We start from the raw sequence: 24726 nt of genomic DNA, 5'->3' as shown, positions 1-24726 counted from the left end.
TGGAAGGCTATTTGCAAAACTATGTGACTGTGCAGTAGAGAGCGTGCGTCAAGTGGTTGTATTGTTACAATACCACATATCACATGACCATTAGGATGACTCCATTTATGGCATTGTATGGGTATGAAGCACCCATCTTCATGGATTTAGTTTTGGGGAACAACAGAGTGCCCAAGGCCAAAGACCTGTTGCAAGATAGTTAGGATATCTTGAGAGCGCTCAAGGAGAACATACAACAAGCTCAAAATCAGCAGAAGTTGTATGCTGATCAAAATAGGGTAGAGCACAATTTCGAGATAGGGGATATGGTGTATTTGAGGCTATAGCCATATAGGCAATCATCGCTCAAGAAGAGCGGAGCACAGAAGCTGAAGCCTAGATTTTATGATCCCTACAAGATGATTCGCAGAGTGGGTGAAGTCGCCTATGAGCTCGAGCTTCTAGACGGTAGTCGGGTGCACAATGTATTTTGTGTGTCGAGGCTTAAGAAAGCCATTGATCAGAGTGTAGTTCCTTTTACAGATTTAGCCCCTTTGGATGAGGAGGGGAAGCTCGTGTTAGTACCTGAGGCTATTCTGGAGACCCGAAAGAGGAAACTCAGAACCAAGATAGTGAAGGAGTATTTGATTAGATGGAAAGACCTGCCAAAGGAGGATGCTACATGTAACATCTAGATTTTCTAGGTCTAAATTAACATCTAACATAAGCATAGAATACAGTTATAACTTCAATTTCATAAGAAGGCAATTACATCATTCATGTTCAAGTGAAGAAGATTTATTGTTAAAGTCAGTTAAACAAAAATTTCTTAACTAAATACTTGTAATACCTTTTAATGAAATTACCTCAGAAAACTAAGACTGAAAATCATCTAAGTATATGCTTCTGCAACCACCCAGGTTAGTCCACAAATACACTATAACAATTTCTCAAATCGACTGCTATCTCAAAAAAATCATTTGATGAATACATCTAAATACCACTATAACTTAAATTAGGACATCACATAACATCTTACCAATTAGGGCATCAATTACCATCGGTTTATTTAGGTCTTCTGATACCGCTTACCACTTAGGGCTTTCGCGACCACGAATTCAATTTAGGGCTTTCGCAACCACGGATTTTATCTAGGGTTTCCGCGATGATGGATTCTATTTAGGGCTTCCGCAACCACGGATTCAACTAGGGATTTCGATACCACAGATTCAGTTAGGGCTTCTATTACCACTATATCAATTAGGGTTCCAACTGTCACACAATCAATTAGGGCTTCGGATTTCTTTTCCTTTCGATTGCTTATCTGTGACAATTTCTCAAGATTAGATAAATACTTATATTCAATATTCATATAAATGAAAACAATTCACAAATCAATCCAGGTGTAAAATAATGATAACAATGAATTTAACTCAATTCGATCTTACCTTTTCACAATAAAAATGATAATACCTATTTCTGATAAACAATTGAATGCATAGCTTACTTTTGTCTGACTCATATCCAACATCTTGAGAGAGGTGAAACATTGTCAGGGGCTTTACCACCCAACCTCGAACCACAATATATCCCCACACGATCTCCAATGAGAAAGGCCCTCCCTGTCCGGAATTGACAGGGAACATTTTACCATCCACTGGGCTTCCTGGTAATTAACTCACTGTACAACTTGGCAATAGAAGTTCTCCATAATACGAATATGCATGAGCTATTAATTCATTCATACTAATTGATAAATATTGAAATGTCATAGCTATTATGGATTCAATTATCATAGATTCCTCTTTTTCACCTCACCACCCTTTTTTCTTGGCTACACAACCGGGTGAGTTCCAGGTATTATGAAATTCTCAAATTAACCAATTCTGCCAATTATACATGTATCCAACATTTCCCAAACTATGTTCATACAAAATGATTAACATATACAAAATCGAGTACTTTTCTAAAAAATGCCAGCACCATCAAATGTTTTTGAAAAGATTCTGGAGGGCATTTAAATTACTGTTTCCAGATTGGAAATAATGAAATCAGGCACTCATATAATATTTTCATAACCTAGTTCCACATGAAAAGGCCTAACCAGATCCAGAGAAGTTAGAAGACATTAGCGCAAACTTACTAATTGACAAGTACAGCATTATGATAGAAGATCTTATATTCAAAAGAATTTCATTTGGTGACATTCGGTTATTCTTGAGGAAGAAAATATAAACAATATGTTCACAGTCGGCTAACTTCTATTATCAAAATATTGTTCTGTGAAGTGACTAAGAATACAAATTTAAGATAATACAAACATTAATATGACAGCATAGACAGCCTAACTATTCTTGCGTGAAGATTCTCAAGTTAGGGACAGAGCCGACTATGAAAAACCAATAAAAACGAATGAAAATGAATATAGATGTTTAAGACGCCACCTTACTTGACTCACGACTCTTTATATCCTGGCGTAATGGCTTTCTTCAGAACTCCACCAAAAACAATTGACAATGGTGATGCAAAAGTGTAAGAATATCTTATATTAATAGCTCCATAATAGAGCAGTGGAAGAGATGTTTTGCGGAGAAAGAGGAGAGTTGGATATCAGTCCCTTCCATTTGACCTACAACCTGTTACAGGGATTAAGGTAGTATGCTGGTGAATGATTGTGAGTAGAGAACAAGTATCGGTTGACAAACTCATAATATTGAGAGCTATCGCTAGCCAACAGCAATTATTATGGAAAATAGAAGTATATATCGTTTTTTGAGTGTGAACTTAAATAAAAGAAAAGCTTCTCTAAACAGCTCCCTACAGTTACAAGAACCCATATGAATATGAGAGTTGATGGAAAGTATCCCCCAATATGATTTAAAATGATCTCTTAAATAGAAGGAGCTCGACTCTTCAACTCCCTTCAGTTACAAGAAAACCCCTTCGGAAACCCAAGATGACCATTCGGGTTCCAAATATTAAAATGACTAAGAAAGAAAAGGTTAAGAAATTGGAAAGAATATAATTATTATAATTTGAAGTTTATAGTAATGCACAATTATTATAATTTCGAACATTATTATAATGCACAATTATTAAATTATTAAATGATGATGGTGCCAAAACATTTTTTTAATATTTAAATGAACATTTATAAAAAATTATTTAAAAAAATAAAACAACAAAAGATAATTTAAAATCCTTTAATATACATTTAATATTTTATCCCAATTACTTTAATTAAATTATTAAATAACTCATGCAAGCCCCGTAGATGTATTCTGGCTAGGTCCTTTATTTGTCTATCCAGTGATGGTGATGCCCTGCCTAATTCTTTTCTAACAATGCTTTCACTCCTTTGACATGCTTCCTGCAAGGAAATTCTTCGTAATTAAATTATATATATTTTAATCATAAATAATCATAACAATTAACCATTCATCTTAATTCTATGAATTCGTGATTAACGATCAACTAACATGTCATCTTCACTTGAAATCATAACAACCATCTTGCCATTTCGCTATATTATATCAAATTAAACTGCCAACTGACTTCATGTGAACCTTAATGGCTATTTTCAAGCTAGGTCAAAAATTGGGATGTAACACTACATGGGAGAGCAAGCAAGTTATTCAGCTCGCTGGACTGAGATTGCTTGAGGATAAGCAATTTCAAGGGGGCGAATTGTAATGTCCCCACTTTAGTAATTGACCAAGTGTGTGTGCATTAGCCTAGTTCTACATGGTCCCGAGGGCTAACGAAGGGTTTAGAGGGATCTTAGAGTGTTTTGCTAGTCATCTCTAGTTTGGGCCAAAACAGAGTTGATTTACTCAGTCTCTGGCATACTATTTTTAATAAGTCAGCAGAACACAGGTGAGACTAGTTTTGGTGATTGGATTTGATACTTCTCGGTGAGAGCTTTTGGACGAGCTATCACTCGTGGTGTTCAGAGTCCGGTAGCTAATATAATATTATGCCTGAAGTATTATTAAAGTAACATTTAATTTAGTTGTAAAATATTAAAGTGTTACTTTAATATTAAATTTTAGGGGAATGTGCACAAATCAAAAGGGGTGCCTAAAGGAGACATAAGTGATTATTTTAATATGTTTAATTATGCACATATTTTATCCCACATTGCTCATATGAATTGAATCGGCCCTTTGAGAAAGAATAAAAGGGAGCGTTAGTGGCTTCATTCGGTAGGTTGAATATGAGACAAAATTGATATGTGAGTTGCAGATCCATTCTTAGCATTAGAGGACGTCTATCCTCTCTTGTGACATTCTAGACATCATTCCCTTGGGGTTTGACTTTTGGAATCCATTGTTATCAGCTTCATTATTAGGCAGATTTGGTGTGTTTCTAGCTACAGGCAAAGTTGATGTTTTGCTCATATCTTCTAATTTACTCATCCGACGCTTATGCTACTTTGAGGGAATGACTTTATGAAGATTTTGGACTGTTTGGAAGACAATACTGTAGCAACATTGTTCACGTGGGCACTGTTCATGCGGCACTATTCATGTCACTATAGCAGCTGGTTTAAATAACATTTGCTGGAGCATTATGTCAATAATAGTGGAGCAATTAATGAGTTAATAATCTGCCATGTATTTGATTTTATTTAATTTTGAAAATGACATCTTATCAATTGTAATACAATTTCCAATCTGCATATCATTGTACTTTCTTTTGTTCATGTTAAGTGATTTTCCATGCAAAAAAACAATATAAATGTCTCATTTCCAAAGTCACAAGGGGTTAAATTAGTAAATGGAGGAATAAGAAGTTGGATGCAAACTGTTTGACAAAATTCCTATCAGCAGTTTAGTTTTTGGGCATTTCTTGGATGCCCATTACAATTATTCATTGTGATAATCAGAGTTCCATCAAGCTTTTTGTAAATCCAGTTTTTCATGACAGATCCAAGCATATTGAAATTCCTTATCATTATATAAGAGATATGGTAGACAAGAAAATTGTCAAGTTAGAATACATTTGCACTGCAGATCAAACAACAGATATTCTTACCAAACCTCTCTCTCGAGTGAAGATAGATCACTTCAGAAAAATACTTGGTATGGTTGAATTATAATACATTTGTATTCTTTAATTATTAATGAAATAATTTTGTGTTAAAATTATTATAGTCAGGCTATTGACTGTTATGGGTTTCACCATTTGTATTCATTATGTAAGAAGTGACAATCTCTGAGATAATGAACACTTGTATAAAAGACATTATGAGAGATGACGATCTCTGAGATAATGTACTGAACAATAGAGAACTACTGTCAAATCTGGATGAGTTCAAGATCACATTGTGATATGGACATTTCTATGCCTATGAATCACAACTTGGATAAAGGGAGAATTTAATCATTCTCTGGACTTTATCCTATGTACTAGCATATCTTAACTCAGGACCATATTGTGATATAGGCCTGTCAGTACCTATGAATCACAACTGTAATGTCCCCATTTTAGCAGTTGACCAAGTGTGTGTGCGTTAGCCTTGTTCTATATGGTCTCGAGGGCTAATGAAGGGTTTAATGGGATCCTAGAGTGTTTTGGCCTAGTGATTTCTAGTTTGGGCCAAAACGAAGTTGATTTACTCATTCAGGCATACTATTTTTAGTAAGTCGGCAAGAGACAGTGCAGGTCAATTTTGGTGATTGGATTTGATACTCCTTGGTGAGAGCTTTGCAATGAGCTATCACTCGCATTATTCGGAGTCCGATCGCTAATACATTTTAACGTCTGAAGTTTTATTAAAGTAACGTCTAATTTAATTGTAAAATATTAAAGTGTTACTTTAATATTTATTTTATGGGGATGTGTACCAAAGGGAGACATAAGGGGTATTTTAATATATGTTTTATATATTACACATCTTTTATCCCACATTGCCCATATGAGTTGAGCGGACCCTTGGAAATAGAATAAAAGGAAGCATTTGTGGCTTCATTAGACAGGTTGAGTATGAGAAGAAATTGGTGTGTGAGTTGCAGCTCCGTTCTTGGCATTTGAGGACGTTTATCCTCTCTTGTAATATTCTAGACGTCATTCCCTTGGGGTTTGGCCTTTGGAATTCTTTGTTATCGGCTTCATTATCAGGCAGTTTAGTTGCATTTCCGGCTACAGGCAGATTTGGTATTTTGCTCATATCTTCTTCACTACTTGTCCGACGCTTATGCGGCTTTGAGGGAATGATATTACGAAAGTAGTGGACTGATTGAAGGACAAAGTACTGTAGCAGTACTATTCACGCGGCACTATAGCAGCAAGTTCGAAAGCATGGGCTGGAGTATTATGTCAATAATGCTGAAGTAATTAGTGAATTGATAAATCTGCCATGTATTTCGTTTTGTGAATTCTGAAAATAACATTTTATTGGCAGCAGTTCATTTCCACTTTGCATATTATTGTAGTTTCTTTCTTGTTTATGTTGTATGATACCAATTCCATGCACAAAACACAACAAACAAATAAACGTTTGATTTCCGTAGTTATAAGGGGTTTAAAACATTAAACGGAGAAATAAGAGGTTGAATGCAAACTGTTTGACATAATTCCTTTCAGCAATTTGGTTTAGTTTTTTGGGACATTCGGGGGTGCCCATTACAGTGGTATTAGAGCTATAAGTCATGCCATCCTATGGAGGTCTTATAGGGAATTTGGAACAGCCGGATAGAGGGAAAAGTGTTTGACGAAATGTCAAAACACTAAAATCAGAAATAAATAAATAAAAACACAGGCTAAGCATTTATGTTTGAGCATGCAACAGGGGCCTTATAATTTTTGTGATACCAAAGCAAGACAAAATAGGATTTCAGACTTGCAAAGCAAACAGTCTAGTACATCCGTGCAGGTGGACATTGAATCCAGCCATACAGACACAGAGGAAATATTTTTTGATCAGGACAACAATATGGGTGATCGAGATGATAGGAATACAGGATTAGGCGAAGGCGAGAATGCCGGTCCAAATCAGGGGGAGGTAATGCTCAGACAATTACTGGATACATTAGAGCAGGAGCAGCGTATGCAGCAAGAGCAGAATAGGCGAATGGACATGATGTTGCAGCTCATGGCTAGACAGATGGGTGTCAATATTAATCCAGGTGATGCCAACAACAGAAACAATAACAATGAGGGAAACAATAACCATGGAGGCCAAGGCAACAACAATGGTCCTGAGAATAACATTAATGGTAATAATGGACACAGCAACAATGGGAATGAGGCTGATAACTTTAGACATGTTGCACGCCCAGCGCGGACTGCGAGCTCGAGACCTCTTCTACCCACTTTCCCACCCAGAGATCCGGTTCAACCAGTAAACGAACGGCAGATTACCGAGTTACAGGATCAGTTCAGGAGGGACTGGGAGGCTAGTGGATCGGAGTTTCAGGCAGATATTTCCCTCAGAGATTATATGGACTTGAGGATGAGACACATGCCTAGAGCAGGAGGGAGGAATCAAAACTTTGAGCTGAGAAAGAAAGTTAGAAAACTTTCTTTACCTTATTATGATGCTTCAGGGAAGATGACTGCACGAGCTTGGGTGCAGAAGGTAGATACATACTTGCAGCTAAATCCTATGCCTGAGGAGGAGGCTATCAAGTATGCGGCTATGAACTTGGATGGTGTTGCACATGAATGGTGGCATCATGGCATGGTGACTTTGGGGCATAATCAGATTACATCCTATGAGGAATTCACCGAAACATTGATTGAGAGATTTGACACTAGGGATCCCGAGTTACATTTCAAGGAGCTAGCACAGTTAAAACAGTCAGGTTCTGTGGATGCTTACATTGTCGAGTTTCAGCGCTTGTCTATACTTGTTACTGATATCTCTCCTAGGAGATTGGTGGTGTTATTTTGTGATGGTCTTGCTGATCCATTACGAGGTTGGGTGAAGGGACATGATCCACTCACCTTAGCTGAAGCAACTAAAAAGGCACGAGATTTAGCCCCTTCGGTATACAAAGGAAAAAACCATTCAACAGATTCTTCCTACCGCAAGGACAAAGACAAAAAACCGTTTCAGAAAGAGTATAGCAAACCCAAAGAAGGATCAAAAGGACTAGACAATGAAACCTTGAATGAACTTCGAAAGAAGAAGCTGTGCTTCCATTGTAGAGAGCCTTGGGACTTATCTCATAAATGTTCTCTCAAGACTAAGGCAAATCAAATAGAGTATTTTTCAGCAGAAAAGTCAGAGTCAGAGGGGGAGGATCAGCACTCCGATTCAGAGGAGGGTAACACTATAGAGGAGAGCAGCATTCCTAAGGATGATAGATCGTTGGCACGCTTGATAGGGGCCCAAAAGGCAATCACATTTAAGGTCAAGGGTACTATCCAGGGGCAGAAAGTGATATGTCTTATTGACACTGGGGCTACACATAACTTCATAGATGCACAGTTGGTAGCCAGGAGAGGGTTACAGACAGAGGAGCATGATGGGTTGAGAGTCATGGTGGCTAACAGTGATAAATTATTATGCACTCGGAAGATATCTAATCTTCGCATCAGGTTTGGAGATGGCTACGAGTTGGAGGATGAGTTCTATGTTGTGGACATGGGAGATTATGATGTCATCCTCGGCATGACATGGATGGCTTCACTAGTTGAGTTCACACTCAACCTAGCGAAATTAGAGATGAGATTCCAGCATGAGGGCAGAACTGTGGTACTTAGAGGACTTTCAGATGGAGGTTGCAGAGTAGTGTCCTTGAGGAGAATGCAGAGACTTTTTCGTCATGATGACATAGAGTGGGTGGCAGAGTGCTACATTATGCCAACTTCACCAGAGCCACAAGAAAAGAGTCATCCACCAGATATCCAAAAGATACTTGATAGACAAGCTAAAGTATTTAGCCATATTTCTCATGGGGTTCCTCCTGACAGAGGGATGGAACATGTTATTGAGCTCGAGGAGGGAGCCAAACGAGTTATGATTACTCCGTATCGTCATCCTAAGAAACACAAGGATGAGATAGAGAAGGCGATTAAGGATTTGTTGGAGATGGGGCATATCAGGCCCAGTAAGAGCCCCTTTGCTTCAGCAGTAGTATTGGTAAAGAAGAAAGATGGGACGATGAGCATGTGCATCGATTACAGGGCACTGAATAAGAAAACAATTAAAAATAGGTATCCCATTCCTAGGATTGATGAGCTAATTGATGAGTTGCATGGGGCATGCTTCTTCACCAAAATTGATTTGCGATCCAGATACCATCAGATCAGGATGAGAGCAAAGGACATTGAGAAAACAGCCTTTCGATGTCACTATGGCCACTTTGAGTTCATGGTTATGCCATTTGGTCTAACCAATGCACCCGCTACATTTCAGAGTTGTATGAACCAAGTATTCAGGAAGCAGCTGAGGAGATTTGTTTTGATCTTCTTTGATGACATCTTGGTCTTCAGTAAGACCTGCGAAGAGCACTTACATCATCTGGAGGAGTTGTTATCTATTCTGGAGAGAGAGTCATTGTATGCCAAGGAATCTAAATGTGAGTTTGGCATGACTGAGCTCCTTTACCTTGGGCATATCATTAGTGCAGATTGCGTTCGGATTGATCCCAAAAAGATTAGAGCTATTGTAGAGTGGCCTACTCCCACAAACCTTACACAGCTTAAGGGATTCTTTGGTTTATGTGGTTTTTATAGGAGGTTTATTAAGGGATTCTCACAGATTGCTACACCCTTGACAGATCTTACCAGGAAAGGAGCCTTCGTGTGGACAGGGGCAGCACAGAGGTGTTTTGAGCATTTCAAGCAAGTAATGTCTTCATGTCCAGTTCTAGCTCTACCGGATTTCACGAAGCCTTTTGAGCTTCATTGCGATGCATCAGGTGATGGGATTGGAGCAGTATTGATGCAGGAGAAGCATCCCATTGCATTCGAGAGTAGGAAGCTCCGGGGAGTTGAGAAGAGTTATTCTGTCTATGACCGGGAGATGTTGGCCATAATGCATGCATTGGCCAAATTTCGATCATATTTGGTAGGTGGACCTTTTATGATCAAGATTGATCACAACAGTATTAAATACTTCATGAGCCAGCGTGATCTTAATGACTGGCAACAAAAATGGGTACCTAAATTGCAGACTTATGACTTTGACATAGAGTTTGTCAAAGGTAAGAAAAATGTGGTCGTTGATGCCTTATTTCGAAGACCTCACTTATGTGCTCTGGCAGAGATTTCAGTTGATTGGAGAGATCGGATTATAGTAGAGTATGTCGGAGATGCTTGGGCTTCTGGATTGATTTCAGGTACCATACAGGATGATCGCTATGAGGTGATAGATGGATTAATCAGAGTTCAGGACAGGGTTTATTTGATTCCGTCATCACATTTGAGAGAGGCGATACTGAAGGCATTTCATGATGCACCCACAGCTGGACATCCGGGGGTCTTCAAGACCTACAAGAAAATCCGAGAGCGGTTTTCATGGAAAGGGCTCAAGGATAATGTTCAAAGGTATGTCAGGGAGTGTGTGGTTTGTCAACAGAATAAGAGAGAGCACACATTTCTTGCAGGTTTATTACAGCCCTTGCCCATTCCTGATAGGAAATGGGAAAGTATTTCAATGGACTTCATCATTGATTTACCACGAGTGCAGGGAAGTGATTGCGTCTATGTGGTGGTGGACCGCTTGACAAAGTTTGCTCACTTCTTTGCTATTCCATCCACTTACACAGCAGCACAAGTAGCAGATCTTTTCTTTAGAGAGATTCAGGTTGCATGGGCTGCCCAGATTCATTGTCAGTGATCGGAATAGTAAGTTTATGAGTGTTTGTTGGCAAGAGTTGTTTAGGTTGTGTGGTACAGATCTTACACCTAGCACTAGTTATCATCCGCAAACAGATGGACAAACAGAGATTGTGAATAAATGGGTGGAAGGATATTTGAGGAACTATGTAACTGCACAACAAAAGGCTTGGATCAAATGGTTGCATATGGGAGAGTATTGTTATAACACCACTTATCATATGTCCATCAAGATGACTCCTTTCATGGCAGTCTATGGTTATGAAGCACCTAGCTTCATGGATTTAGTTTTGGGGGACAGTAGAGTGCCCAAAGCCAAAAACTTATTGCAGGATAGTCAGGACATCCTGAAAGTGCTCAAAGAGAATATACAACAGGCCCAGAATCAACAGAAATTGTATGCTGATCAGCACCGAATAGAGCGTAGCTTCGAGGTAGGGGATATGGTTTACTTGAGGCTACAACCATATAGACAGTCATCGCTCAAGAAGAGCGGAGCTGAAAATATGAAACCTAGATTTTATGGTCCCTACAGGGTGATTTGCAAAGTGGGCAAAGTCGCCTATGAGCTTCAGCTTCCAGAGGGCAATCGAGTGCACAATGTGTTTCATGTGTCTAGGCTTAAGAAAGCCATTGGTCAGAGTGTAGTGCCTTCTGCAGATTTACCCCCTTTGGATGAGGAGGGGAAGCTTGTGTTAGTACCCGAGGCTATTCTGGACACCAGAGAGAGGAAGCTTAGAAACAGGATAGTGAAGGAGTATTTGGTCAGATGGAAATACCTGCCGAAGGAAGATTCTACATGGGAGAGTGAGCAGGTTATTCAGCAGGATGGACTAAGATTGCTCGAGGACAAGCAATTTCAAGGGGGGCAGACTGTAATGTCCCCATTTTAGCAGTTGACCAAGTGTGTGTGCGTTAGCCTTGTTCTACATGGTCCCGAGGGCTAACGAAGGGTTTAATGGGATCCTAGAGTGTTTTGGCTTAGTCATTTCCAGTTTGGGCCAAAACGAAGTTGATTTACTCATTCAGGCATACTTACTATTTTTAGTAAGTCAGTAGGACACAGTGCAGGTCAATTTTGGTGATTGGATTTGATACTCCTCGGTGAGAGCTTTCCGATGAGCTATCACTCGCATTATTCGGAGTCCGATTGCTAATACATTTTAATGCTTGAAGTTTTATTAAAGTAATGTTTAATTTAATTGTAAAATATTAAAGTGTTACTTTAATATTTATTTTATGGGGATGTGTACCCAAGGGATACATAAGGGGTATTTTAATATATGTTTTATATATTACACATCTTTTATCCCACATTGCCCATATGAGTTGAGCGGACCCTTGGAAATAGAATAAAAGGAAGCATTTGTGGCTTCATTAGACAGGTTGAATATGAGAAGAAATTGGTGTGTGAGTTGCAGCTCCATTCTTGGCATTTGAGGACGTTTATCCTCTCTTGTAACATTCTAGACGTCATTCCCTTGGGGTTTGGCCTTTGGAATTCTTTGTTATCGGCTTCATTATCAGGCAGTTTAGTTGCATTTCCAGCTACAGGCAGATTTGGTATTTTGCTCATATCTTCTTCACTACTTGTCCGATGCTTATGCGGCTTTGAGGGAATGATATTACGAAAGTAGTGGACTGATTGAAGGACAAAGTACTGTAGTAGCACTATTCATGCGGTACTGTAGCAGCAAGTTCAAAAGCATGGGCTGGAGTATTATGTCAATAATGCTGAAGTAATTAGTGAGTTGATAAATCTGCCATGTATTTGGTTTTGTCAATTCTGAAAATAACATTTTATTGGCAGCAGTTCATTTCCACTTTGCTTATTATTGTAGTTTCTTTCTTGTTTATGTTGTATGATACCAATTCCATGCACAAAACACAACAAACAAATAAACGTTTGATTTCCGGAGTTATAAGGGGTTTAAAACATTAAACAAAGAAATAAGAGGTTGAATGCAAACTGTTTGACATAATTCCTTTCAGCAATTTGGTTTAGTTTTTTGGGACATTCAGGGGTGCCCATTACAACAACTTGGATAAAGGGAGAATTTAATAACTCTCTGGGTTTTATCTTGTATATTGCATTTCATGCAATATTGTTATCACAAGTATAAGTGATAAGTCATATCACAAGTATAGTAATATGACATAGTATCATGTGTTCAATGGTACCACATGCTTAGAAGATTTAGATAGATATAGAGTATCAATCTATGCTTATTCATCTTAATTGATGGTACTAAATATGTTATTTTTCAGTATGATTATCAAGTTAAGAGAGTGTTAATTTTATATCAGGCAACTTTGATATCGTACTGATCTGAATCTTCAAATCGAACAAATCAATCTATGCATGAAATTCCTTAGGTAAAACAGGCCCATATAATTTTTATTTCCTTTGACAATGATCGGTGTCTCTTTGAGGCAATATTTCTAATGACTAAATTGATAAACTAGGTTAGTTTAGTTACTAACTAATTGTCATCCATGAATAGCCACGAATTTCTTGAAATGGAATTAAGGCCGACCTAGAGAGGGACATGTCCTTTCAATGGCATGCCCCTTGGTTGTTATATTCATGTAGGGTGTAAATGTGGATAAGGACACACATTGAAACACAAGTCTGCACCTTTAGCATCTACAGCCTCATACAATTTATAGCAGAAATAAATATTATATTACAGAAGTATACATCATAGCAAGAACACTCAATAGACCATCTGGTATTGATAAAGACCATCTTCAATAAGGATAAAGGGATCCTATCAGAATTGATCAATCAGAATTTGCAAAAAAAATTTACAATTAAAACTATTTGGCAAAATATTAAAATAATTAAATACTGAAATTTTCTTGACATCTAATATTTAATTATGATGGGGACACAACCCAAGAACAGAATGGACACAACAGAAAAGGGAAATTGTATTAACTGAGAAAATAAGCTAGTACAAACAGTACAGAGAAAATAAACTTCAAGACATGCCCTAAGGGCTTACAATAGCATAAATCTGGAGATAATTTCTCCTTTTAGTACCTCCTCTCAAACTCCACTCCGAACTGCCTTTTACAATGCCAAAAATCTCCTTAAATAGACCTCGGAGGGTTAAGGACTAAGAGTACATTCTAGAAAGTGCTAGTAGGCATCCACCGACCAACTACAAGGTTCTAGAAGCTGCGTTAGAAGTCGGTGCAAATCTAGAAGAATCCAGAAACGGTAACCGAACTTCCGGGAGGCATAACTTTTGAACCGTAGCTCCGATTGATGAACCGTTTACATTTTCGGAAAGCTCTCGAAGCGCTCTATAGCTCTATGGACCAGCTTTGCTCGTCCCCCATTTTTCGGCCCTTTTCGAGGTCATTTAATGTCCCTAACCTGACTTTGAAGCATTCTTAGGAGGTCTTCAAAACTCGAAATACTGCAATAACTTTCAAACCGTGGGGCCTTTTGACCTGATTCTTTTTCTGGAATGCTCTAAATCACAATTACGTTCATCTAGCCAATTCACACCTTCTAGGTCACCAAAATGATGGCCAAATTGCATGCTCCTATTTTTTTGGGATTTTCTAGCACACTGATAGTTGAATTGTGAGAGTTGGAACTTTTATTTGACCCAAATGGGTATCCAAAAATGAAAAGACATGAAACAGAAACTAAGTCTAAGTACATTTTTTTTTTGGGTGACACAGGATTGCCCTTATACCTCTGGATGCTCCTGCATCAGACACGCAGGGTAGATTGAAAAGTGACCCTGTCACTTTATGAATGGTAGAGGAAATCCCAAATGGGAAACCTCAGCTGCTGAAATCCAAGTTGAGTCCTCGATTGGTCGTCCTTTCCATTTGACCAAATACTCTTCATACTGCCTATTTCTAGTACTCCTACCCACACGATGATCTAGAATGTCTTCTATCTCCTCCTTAGAAGCAGGAATTGGACATGGCTCTAACACCTCATATGCACCATCATCATGATACTCTGTTAAATCTGCAATGTTGAAAATGGGAGAAATGTGAATACCATCTGGCAGCTCCACCTCATACGCATTTCCTGAGTCATGTTTCTTCAAAACTTTGCAAGGGCCAAATTTCTTCATTTTTAGCTTGTTGTAAGTACCAGCTGGAAATCTTTCTTTTCGTAAGTGCACCATGACTAAATCTCCTACTTGGAATTCCTTATGTCTTCTCCTTTGATCAGCCCTAGCTTTATACTCTTGATTCATCTTGGTAATGTATGCTTGAACCTCCTCATGTAGACGCTTGATATGTTCAGCAAATTCCTCAGCTTCAGCACTTGTCCTCTCCCCTTGTTCTATCTTCCTCAATTCTGGTGCAGTCCTTGTGTTATTCCCATATACAATTTGGAATGGTGATTTTCCAGTACTCCTATTTATAGAGTTATTGTAAGCAAACTCTGCTTGTGGTAGAATCAAATCCCATCCCTTGGGCTTATCCCCAACTAAACATCTGAGCAAATTGCCCAGACTTCTGTTTACCACTTTTGTTTGGCCATCAGTCTGTGGCTGATGCGTGGAACTGAATTTCAAGTCTGTTCTCAACTTTTTCCACAATGTCCTCCAGAAATACCCCACAAATTTAGTATCTCTGTCAGAAACTATACTCCTTGGAAGACCATGTAGTCTTACCACCTCTTTGAAAAACAAGTCTGCAATATGGACAGCATCATGAGTTTTGTGGCATGGAATGAAATGTGCCATTTTGGAGAACCTATCAACCACCATGAATACTGAGTCATTACCCCTTTGTGTCCTTGGCAATCCAAGAACAAAATCCATACTTATGTCCTCCCATGGCCTTGATGGAACAGGCAATGGCTGATATAGGCCAGTATTTTGACTAAACCCCTTGGCAACTTGACAAACCTAACAACTCTGTACAAACTTCTTCACATCCTGTGAAATTTGAGGCCAAAAATAATGTTCTCTAAGAATGGCAATGGTCTTATCTCGACCAAAATGTCCTGCCATCCCTCCACTGTGTTTCTCCTTAATCAGATTTTCCCTCATGGAACTCCTTGGAATGCACAATTGACTACCCTTGAACAACATGCCATCTTGAATCAAATAGTCTAACCACTTGGTTCTATCTACAGCAACAGGCTCTTTACAAGCTTTCCATGCTTCAGCAAAATCAGGATCCTCGGGGTACAAATTCTTGAGTTCATCAACCCAACTACTTCAACCTGCATTACTGTAAGCAATGACTGTCTCCTACTTAGTGCATCTGCAACCCTGTTAGATTTTCCACTTCTATGCTTCAACACAAATGTATAACTCTGCAAGAATTCTACCCGCTTCATATGCCTCTGATTCAATTTACCTTGGCTATTTAGGTACTGTAATGCCTAATGATCAGTATACAAAACAAATTCCTTTGGCAATAAATAATGCCTCCATTTCTTTAAGGCCTGAACTAATGCATAGAATTCTTGATCATAAACAGAATACTTCTTCTTTGCATCATTCAATTTTTCACTAAAATATGCAATAGGCTTACCTTCTTGGCTTAATACAGCCCCAATAGCGCTGCCACTGGCATCACAATCTACCTGGAAAACCTTTCTAAAATCTGGAAGTGCCAACACAGGCTGTTCTGTTACCTTCTTCTTCAGCAATTCAAAACTTCTCGCAGCTGCTACAGTCCATTTGAACTCTTTTCTATCCCCTCTTATTGTATTAGTTAGGGGTGCACATATGCCACTGAAATTCTTAATAAACTTCCTGTAAAAACTAACCAGACCATGAAATGATCTTACCTCAGTAGCAGATCTTGGAGTAGGCCATTCCAAGATGGCTTTTACCTTCTCTGGATCCATTTTGAGACCTTCAGGTGATATAACAAACCCCAAATAGACTAACTCCCCTTTTGCAAAGATACACTTCTTCAAATTAATTAATAGTTTCTCTTCCCTTAGCCTTTCAAGGACACTACGAATATGCAGTAAATGTTCTTCCAAAATCTTGCTGAAAATAAAAATATCATCCAAATAGACAATAACAAATTTTCTCAAGAACTTCTTAAGTACCTCATTCATGAGTCGCATGAAGGTGCTTGGGGCGTTCGTCAATCCAAAGGGCATGACTAACCACTCATAAAGACCCTCCTTGGTCTTGAAGGCTGTTTTCCACTCATCTCCTTCTCGAATCCGTATTTGATGATAGCCACTCTTGAGATCTATTTTTGTGAAGTACTGAGCTCCACTCAAACAGTCCATAAGATCATCCATCCTTGGCAAAGGAAATCAGTACTTGATGGTTATCCTATTTATAGCTCAAGAATCTGTACACATCCTCCAATCTCCATCCTTCTTTGGTGCGAGTACTGCAGGTACTGCACATGGACTCAGGCTCTCTCGAATCAAGCCCTTCCTCAACAGCTCCTAAACCTGTCTATTTAGCTCCTCTGTTTCAGTAGGAGTCATCCTGTGAGCAGCCTTGTTAGGCAAACTAGCTCCTGGAATCAGATCTATCTGATGACTGATTTTCCTTATTGGTGGCAATCCATCTGGAACATTATCAGAGATAATATCTCCAAACTCCCCTAGTAAATCTGAAACTTCAAGTGGTATTTCACTACTACCTTCTTTATCTTTCCTAGGAATCAAAGCATAGCACATATGCTGATGTTTCATGCCATCTAAAAACTTTCTTCCATCAACAAGACAAATCCTAGCACTGCTACATACCTTTTCACCTTCTTTTTTCATGGGCTTCAATTTGTGGCAAACTCCATCCTTTGTCAGAGAGTATGTGTTTGCATGTCCATCATGCACTGCATGTCTATCAAACTGCCATGGTCTACCCAACAATAGATGGCAAACATCCATCGAAATAACATCACAGAGCACTTCATCATGGTAACTCCCAATTTTAAATTTCACTAAACATTGTTCACTTACTAGGACCTTATGATCCTCTTTTACCCAAGCAATCCGATAAGGCTCGGGATGTTTCTCTGTCTTGAGCTTCAGCTTAGAGACCATCTCTTCTGATACCAAGTTATCAGTGCTACCACCATCAATGATCACGTCACAACATTTATCCTCACACTTGCATCTGGTACGGAACAAACTCCTTCGTTGTCCTAGTTCAATCTCACCACTTAGTAGGACTCTTTCATTTACCAAGGTCTCTCCTCTTTCTGCATCCTCTGAATGTGATGATTGTGCATCCTCATCCACATGAGCAACCCTAGCATTGCCCTCAGCTCTCCTATCTGTCCTTCCTTGTCGTTGAGGGCATTCAAAAGCACGATGACCTTTTTCATTGCAATGGAAACAGGTACCACGGAAGCCTCCTCTTCCTTGTCCACATCCTCTACCTCTTCCTTTCTGATTTCCAAAGTCTTGGTCACGGGAGCGGTTGAAACCCTCATTCCTTTGGTTCTTGCTAGTACCCTCATCTTCATTTTTCTTTTGGGTTTCATTACGGCCTCCAGATGATCTACCGCTTCCCCTTCCTCCTTGACCGCACCCTCTTTGTCTTCCTTCAAACCTTTTATTCAGCTTCTCTTCAACTCGTAGGGCAAACTGGTATGCCTCTTCAACGCTAGTCATTCTTACCAAACTTAATTCCTCCTGGATGCTAGGTCGCAACCCACTGATATAACGAGCAACCTTCTCCTTATTTGCTTCTGCATGCCCCGCTTTAATCAAGAGTCGGTAAAATTCCTCTGTATATTCTTGGACTGATCTTCCTGCTTGCTTTAACCCATGCATCTTCTTAAACAAATCAAGCTCGTAGTCCACAGGAATGAACTGCTTCTTCAATTTGTCCACCATGCGATCCCATCTTGTGATCTTCTCCTTTCCTCTTCTATTTCTTTCCAATTGAACCTCTTGCCACCAGATTTTGGCATGGCCTTTCAGTTTGGCCTTTGCAAACTTAACCCTATCTGGGTCCCTGATATCCTCATACTCAAAGTATTCTTCCAGTTCATTGATCCAATCGATCAACTCATCTGATTTCAGATTTCCTGAAAATACACCCACTTCAATTGTAGGTCTTTTCCCAAACTTAGTAATGGCCCTAAAAAGCCTTTGCTCTGCATGATTCAGAACTTCCCCGTCAAATTCCTCTTCTGGTCCCATTACTTCTTCTTCATTGTCATCCTCACTGTTGTCACTTGCGGCAACATTTGCTCCTCTACGAAGCTCCTCTTGCAATGCCTGCACCTGCCTTTGGAGGGCTCTAACCTCCTCAGGATTAATAGCTCTGGCCCTTCCACCACGCTCTCTTCGTGGAGGCATCTTCTAACTTGAACCCACAACCACACAGTCTTGGTGTAAACTGTCTCACAGTCAGCGTTCTGTCTACACACTCAGGAAAACCCGCTCTGATACCACTTGATGGGGACACAACCCAAGAACAGAATGGACACAACAGAAAAGAGAAATTGTATTAACTGAGAAAATAAGCTAGTACAAACAGTACAGAGAAAATAAACTTCAAGACATGCCCTAAGGGCTTACAATAGCATAAATCTGGAGATAATTTCTCTTTTCAGTACCTCCTCTCAAACTCCACTCCGAACTACCTTTTACAATGCCAGAAATCTCCTTAAATAGACCCCGGAGGGTTAAGGACTAGGAGTACATTCTAGAAAGTGCTAGTAGGAATCCACCGACCAACTAGAAGGTTCCAGAAGCTGCGTTAGAAGTCGGTGCAAATCTAGAAGAATCCAGAAATGGTAACCAAACTTTCGGGAGGCATAACTTTTGAACCGTAGCTCCGATTAATGAACCGTTTACATTTTCGGAAAGCTCTCGAAGCGCTCTATAGCCCTATAGACAAGCTTTGCTCGTCCCCCATTTTTCAGCCCTTTTCGAGGTCATTTAATGACCCTAACCTGACTTTGAAGCATTCTTAGGAGGTCTTCAAAACTCGAAATACTGCAATAACTTTCAAACTATGGGGCCTTTTGACCTGATTCTTTTTCTGGAATGCTCTAAATCACAATTACATTCATCTAGCCAATTCACACCTTCTAGGTCACCAAAATGATGGCCAAATTGCATGCTCCTATTTTTTCGGGATTTTCTAGCACACTGATAGTTGAATTGTGAGAGTTGGAACCTTTATTTGACCCAAATGGGTATCCAAAAATGAAAAGACATAAAACAGAAACTAAGTCTAAGTACATTTTTTTTTTGGGTGACACAGGATTGCCCTTATACCTCTGGATGCTCCTGCATCAAATTAAAACATTCGAAAAAATATGATGGATTGAAAAATTAAATTCTAACCCATTTGAGCACACACCCATAAATGAGACTTGTTAATAAAGTTAATTGCTCGCAATAGCATCTTTCGGGGAAGATTAGAAACTTGAAGACAAGTAGCAATTTTTGTAAAAGATTCTCTTGCAGAATGGCAACTTGGAAGAAAATTAAATGCGATTGCCTAAATTTAACTCACTGTCAATTTAGTAGCATTAAGATTGGATTTCTATATAAGAGATGGACTTCGTATTTCATCACATCGAAGTTGGAGAGCCAAGAGCAAGAGGTGAAGATTTTTGGAGAATTCGAGAAGGTAGAATTTTCAAGAGAAGAGTAGTGTAAGATTTTAAGAATAGAGAATTTCTAGAGTTTATTTTTAGAGAGGTGATTACAAAGAGTTTGAAGAATAAAAAGAGAGGTTACAAAATTCATAGAGAAGCAATTTTGCAATAAGTTCAAAAAATCAGAGAAGTGGGCATAAATTTCTAGAGAGAAAATTTATTTCTAGAGAAGAATTTCTGTAGTTAATTTTCGGAAAAAATTCTCCTAAGTTGGTATATGTTCCACAAGTGAAGAAATTTAAACTGCTTTTTATCCTCACATGTTCTTATGTTTGTTGTTTTGTTTTGTAGGAAGGAGAATGGCAGAACCCAAGGCTTTGGGAAAAATACTTGGATAGCTTGTCCCACCCCGTTAGGGAAGAGGACCAAGCTTTTGTTCTTCCTATAGTTCTTCCAACAGATTCAGTAGAGGGCATTGAAGAGATGAAGAGAGTCGCCCAAGGTGCAAAAGTATGAGTGAAAGGCATTCAACGTACGGAGGTCGAAACATTCTAGGATAACTGAGACCCTCCCTGGATCTATAGAATGTTGAAACCAAGAAGCTTTTCCAAAAGAGTGCTATGACTCAAAACAAATTGCAATTACAAAACTTTATTTTTGTGGAAAAAACGGTAAAACCTAGAATCTCACGCAACCTTGCATATTACAAGCAACATGAAATAATTTTTAAGGAGAAAATCAAAAAATCGAGAAAAACAGAAACAAATTCAAAAGGCGAAAAATGCAACTTCGCCTTGATCAGGAAGCTCGACAACTTCTTGTTACATCCCAATTTTTGCCCTAAAATTTTTAAAACTAATTATAGCTGTTGAACCTAATTTTTCATGTTCATGTGAAATCGAGTTAGTTCATTATATTCGTTATATCATGTTAGTTATAGCCGTTATTTATTTCTTCATGTTCATGTGAAATTGAATCAGTTAATTTTAGCCATTGCATCGATCTCATTATCTTATGAAACTAAGTTAGATCTAGCCATTGTGTTCATGTGAAATGGAATTAGTTAATTTTAGCTGTTGTATATTTATGATGAATGAGTTAGTTATTATAATGAAATTTCTTAATGATCACTTGATAATTATGTTTAACAAATTATGAATCTTGAATTGATGTTTTGGCGAGAATGTTGTTTTAAATGTTTATAAGATGAAGACTAGAGAGAGGGGAAGCATTACAAAACGAGGTCATCGGAAGGGGATGGTCATAAGGTTCAGTCATCTAAAATGATAGGTTTGACCTAAAAATCACCCTGGCAAGGTTATTAAGGCTTGACAATATATTTCATGGGGGAACTCGCATGACCTATTAAGTGAAAACAATATAACTATTAAAAATAAACAAAGCTCTTACTTTTAAGAAATTATCAAATAATAATATCATTTAAATATTATTTTCTTCGCTTAACTATGATCATAGATAAATAATCATAAAGTGGCATCATTACATTAAATTCATTAATTCAAAAATGCCACCTTACAACTATGAACCTATAAACATAATCAAGAAAATAAGATAATATAAAAAAATATTAATAAATAAACTCTTCATCTTTCCTTTTCATTTTGTTTTCCCTCTTTTCTTTATTCTTCTTTTCAAACCGATTGAGTAAAAGATTTCGAGTATGAATCTTGTAATGGCAGGAAGTCGTAAGGTCGACTCCAAAATAAATATATATGTTAGCCTGGTCGTGTTCGGCACCCATTTTGATATCCGACTTCTTTTATTCTTTAATAATTTTCTTTGAATTTCCTTTGCTCTGCTACGTTGCCAACAGCACCCGAATTTTTATCATTTTGCATTCCAAAAACAATTACATTCCCGTGGAAATCTGAGGAGGTGTTTGAGTCCAGTGATAGCAACTTCAACTGCAGAACGGTCAGTCACGTAAGGAGGTGTCCTATATTTCCTTCTTACTTTCTTTATTTACCATGTTTAAGCTGAGTCGGCTTTGAATCTTTTCAATAAAGAACTCCATGATTTCTAGATAATGTTATAACAAGCCATCTTCAATATGTTTTAGAGCATTTGAAAAAAAAATTGAAGTCTGTATTTACATCACATAAACAGCAGTAAAACAAATACCTTAGTTGGATATATTTTTTACTTTCAATTCAGTCGAATGTCTTAAAAAGGGTAGAATATACTCAAGATTGCCAATCTATATTTATAATCTCTGAAGTTCTTCATAAAGCTTAACTTCTATTCATCTGAAAATAAGATAAAATGATTGATAACTGTAATGAGAGCACCAAGGAGATCACCCGGCTAATGCCAGAATGAGGTGATGAAGGTGTGAGCTATACAAATAAAGATAAATGTTCAGGCACCAAGGAGTCACCGGCCTGATGGCCTGATTAAGGTGAAGAGGTGTAGATGAATCTGTTAAAAGAAATACAAGAATGAAATCAGTAACCAATACTACATAAATAAAATCTAGTGCAATTAGCTCATGCAAGTTCCACTTTTGAAATTAGTTGTCAAGCTGAGTGGTGGAGATCGGGTTATAAACCCACATTTCGAAATCCTTGGCTAGGGTGGTAATAGGTAGACTTGCCACAACAAATTGATCGTGTTGTTGTCCAGATGCTTCAGTTATTCTTTCGAATAACTGTTGGGACCTCATCCCAACTAATTACTCTGATGGCTGGATCAATGAACATTCCAAGCCCGACCTTAGGGTAGGGAGGGCCATTCTATTGAATTAGAACCTGTGGGAATAAGTAAAAAGGTTCGCGGTTGGGAGGTTAAGCCTATGATAATGCTTCTCCTCTCATCAAAGCCAGAGCTTGGACAACCAAATACAAAAAATCCCACATCTAATCTGTATGTTCTATTTAACTCGTAAGTTTAGTATTTTCCTTTCAAGCTTTAAGAATCATTTACTGTAAGATATTTTCTTAAAATTAGTTAGTTGATCATGTACATTTAAATTTGCATTTCCATTTCAGTAAAATATAATTAGTTCAGTATTTTATTTTCAGCTGATCACATAAATTATTAGTTAATGTTAATCTTGATAGAATTGAAAAGCAATGTAGGCCTAAATTCAATTTTTAAACAGTTATTGAATTCTCTATCATGTGAATATGAATTATAATTCAGTTAGTTTAATGATGACATTAGTTAGAAGAAAACCAGTTGTTACACTTGTGTTGTTGGTTGGGAAGCATTTTGCATTGCTTGGGTAGCTAAACATTTTCGGTACTTGAACTTCATATGGCCAAACTTGTGACAATAATTACACTGTACATTTTGCTTCGTAAAGCCATCCAAGGATTGAGCAGAAAGTTGATGTTGGAAAGGCTGAGAAGACTGATGGTTGTCGACATTCTGTTGAAAGGATTTTGCAGCAAATGCCTACTCTGAGGAGGTTGTAGAAGCACTGCTACCAAACTGTTTTTTCCAACGATCCTGCTATAGAAGTTTGGTGCATAATTCTGGAAACTTCAAATCAACATTAGTTGACATAATGTTGTGTGTTTCTATGAAGTGCTCATAGGACGATGGTAGACTTTTCAGAGTGATGACTACCAAATCCTCTTTCTCCATTTTCCAACCAATAGCTTCGAGCTAATCGCGGAATGCTCTTGCAAGGACATACGTTCATCTATCATAATGGAGAACAACTAATTCTTCAGAAAGAATGCTTGACTTTTGTCAGATGTTTCATGCAGCTCCTTCAGATATTTCCAGATTTCTGCAGCTGACTTGCCGGAAGGAATCTGTGGTCGCTGATCATCGATAACAGAGAGCTTGAGAAGCATAATAGCCTCTCAATTGCGATCATCAAACTTGTTCTGTTCTACTTGGTCGGAGGTCGGGCGAGTCTTTATGCCTAGAACAAAGCTCATCCAAACGACGATACTTGAAGATGGTTAACATGTGCTACTTCCGGTGGTTATAATTGCGGCCATTGAATCGTAGACTACCCTCCAACATCAGATTAGTCAAAAATGTCATTTTGAAGAATTCAGGTACAAACTTTAAGACTGAAATTCAACAGGCACAAATTTCAAGTCAAATTCCTCGCTGACCCAGAAAAAATTGACAGGTACCCAAAAGAACTGGTACAAAACCCAGAAAAAATTTGAAGTCAAATTTCAAATTTGTAGGCTCGAAAATTGAGGCACGGAAAACAAGGCACCCACAAAAATCTGATGAAGACCCATTTGAGATCTTGAAAAACCCACCAAGAATATGAAATCCAAAAAAAAAATTCAAACCCAAAAAACTAGGGTTTCAAGCAAAAAACTTAGGTCGGTGGTCATGGAGGTCAAAAATAGCAAAAAAATGGTGTTTGCAAGTAAAAAATGCCCGATTTTTTTTTTAACACAGGCGTTTTGTCTGAGACGGCAGAGAGAAGGA

General features: G+C 38.3%; 1 protein-coding gene across 23 annotated transcripts in view; it reads left to right on the top strand.

Moving 5' to 3' along the window:
• The window catches only part of ECH2 (enoyl-CoA hydratase 2), a 203669-nt gene that overhangs the window by 169234 nt on the left and 9709 nt on the right, over nucleotides 1–24726 (top strand). The gene's annotated exons all lie outside the window — the stretch shown is intronic.

The sequence above is a fragment of the Cupressus sempervirens genome, chromosome 1 (assembly GCF_028749045.1).
Source record: "Cupressus sempervirens isolate cs-2001-9-10 chromosome 1, ASM2874904v1, whole genome shotgun sequence".
NCBI classification, from domain to species: domain Eukaryota; kingdom Viridiplantae; phylum Streptophyta; class Pinopsida; order Cupressales; family Cupressaceae; genus Cupressus; species Cupressus sempervirens.
The sequence above is the reverse complement of the archived record's forward strand: the minus strand, read 5'-3'. Positions and strand labels throughout refer to the sequence as shown.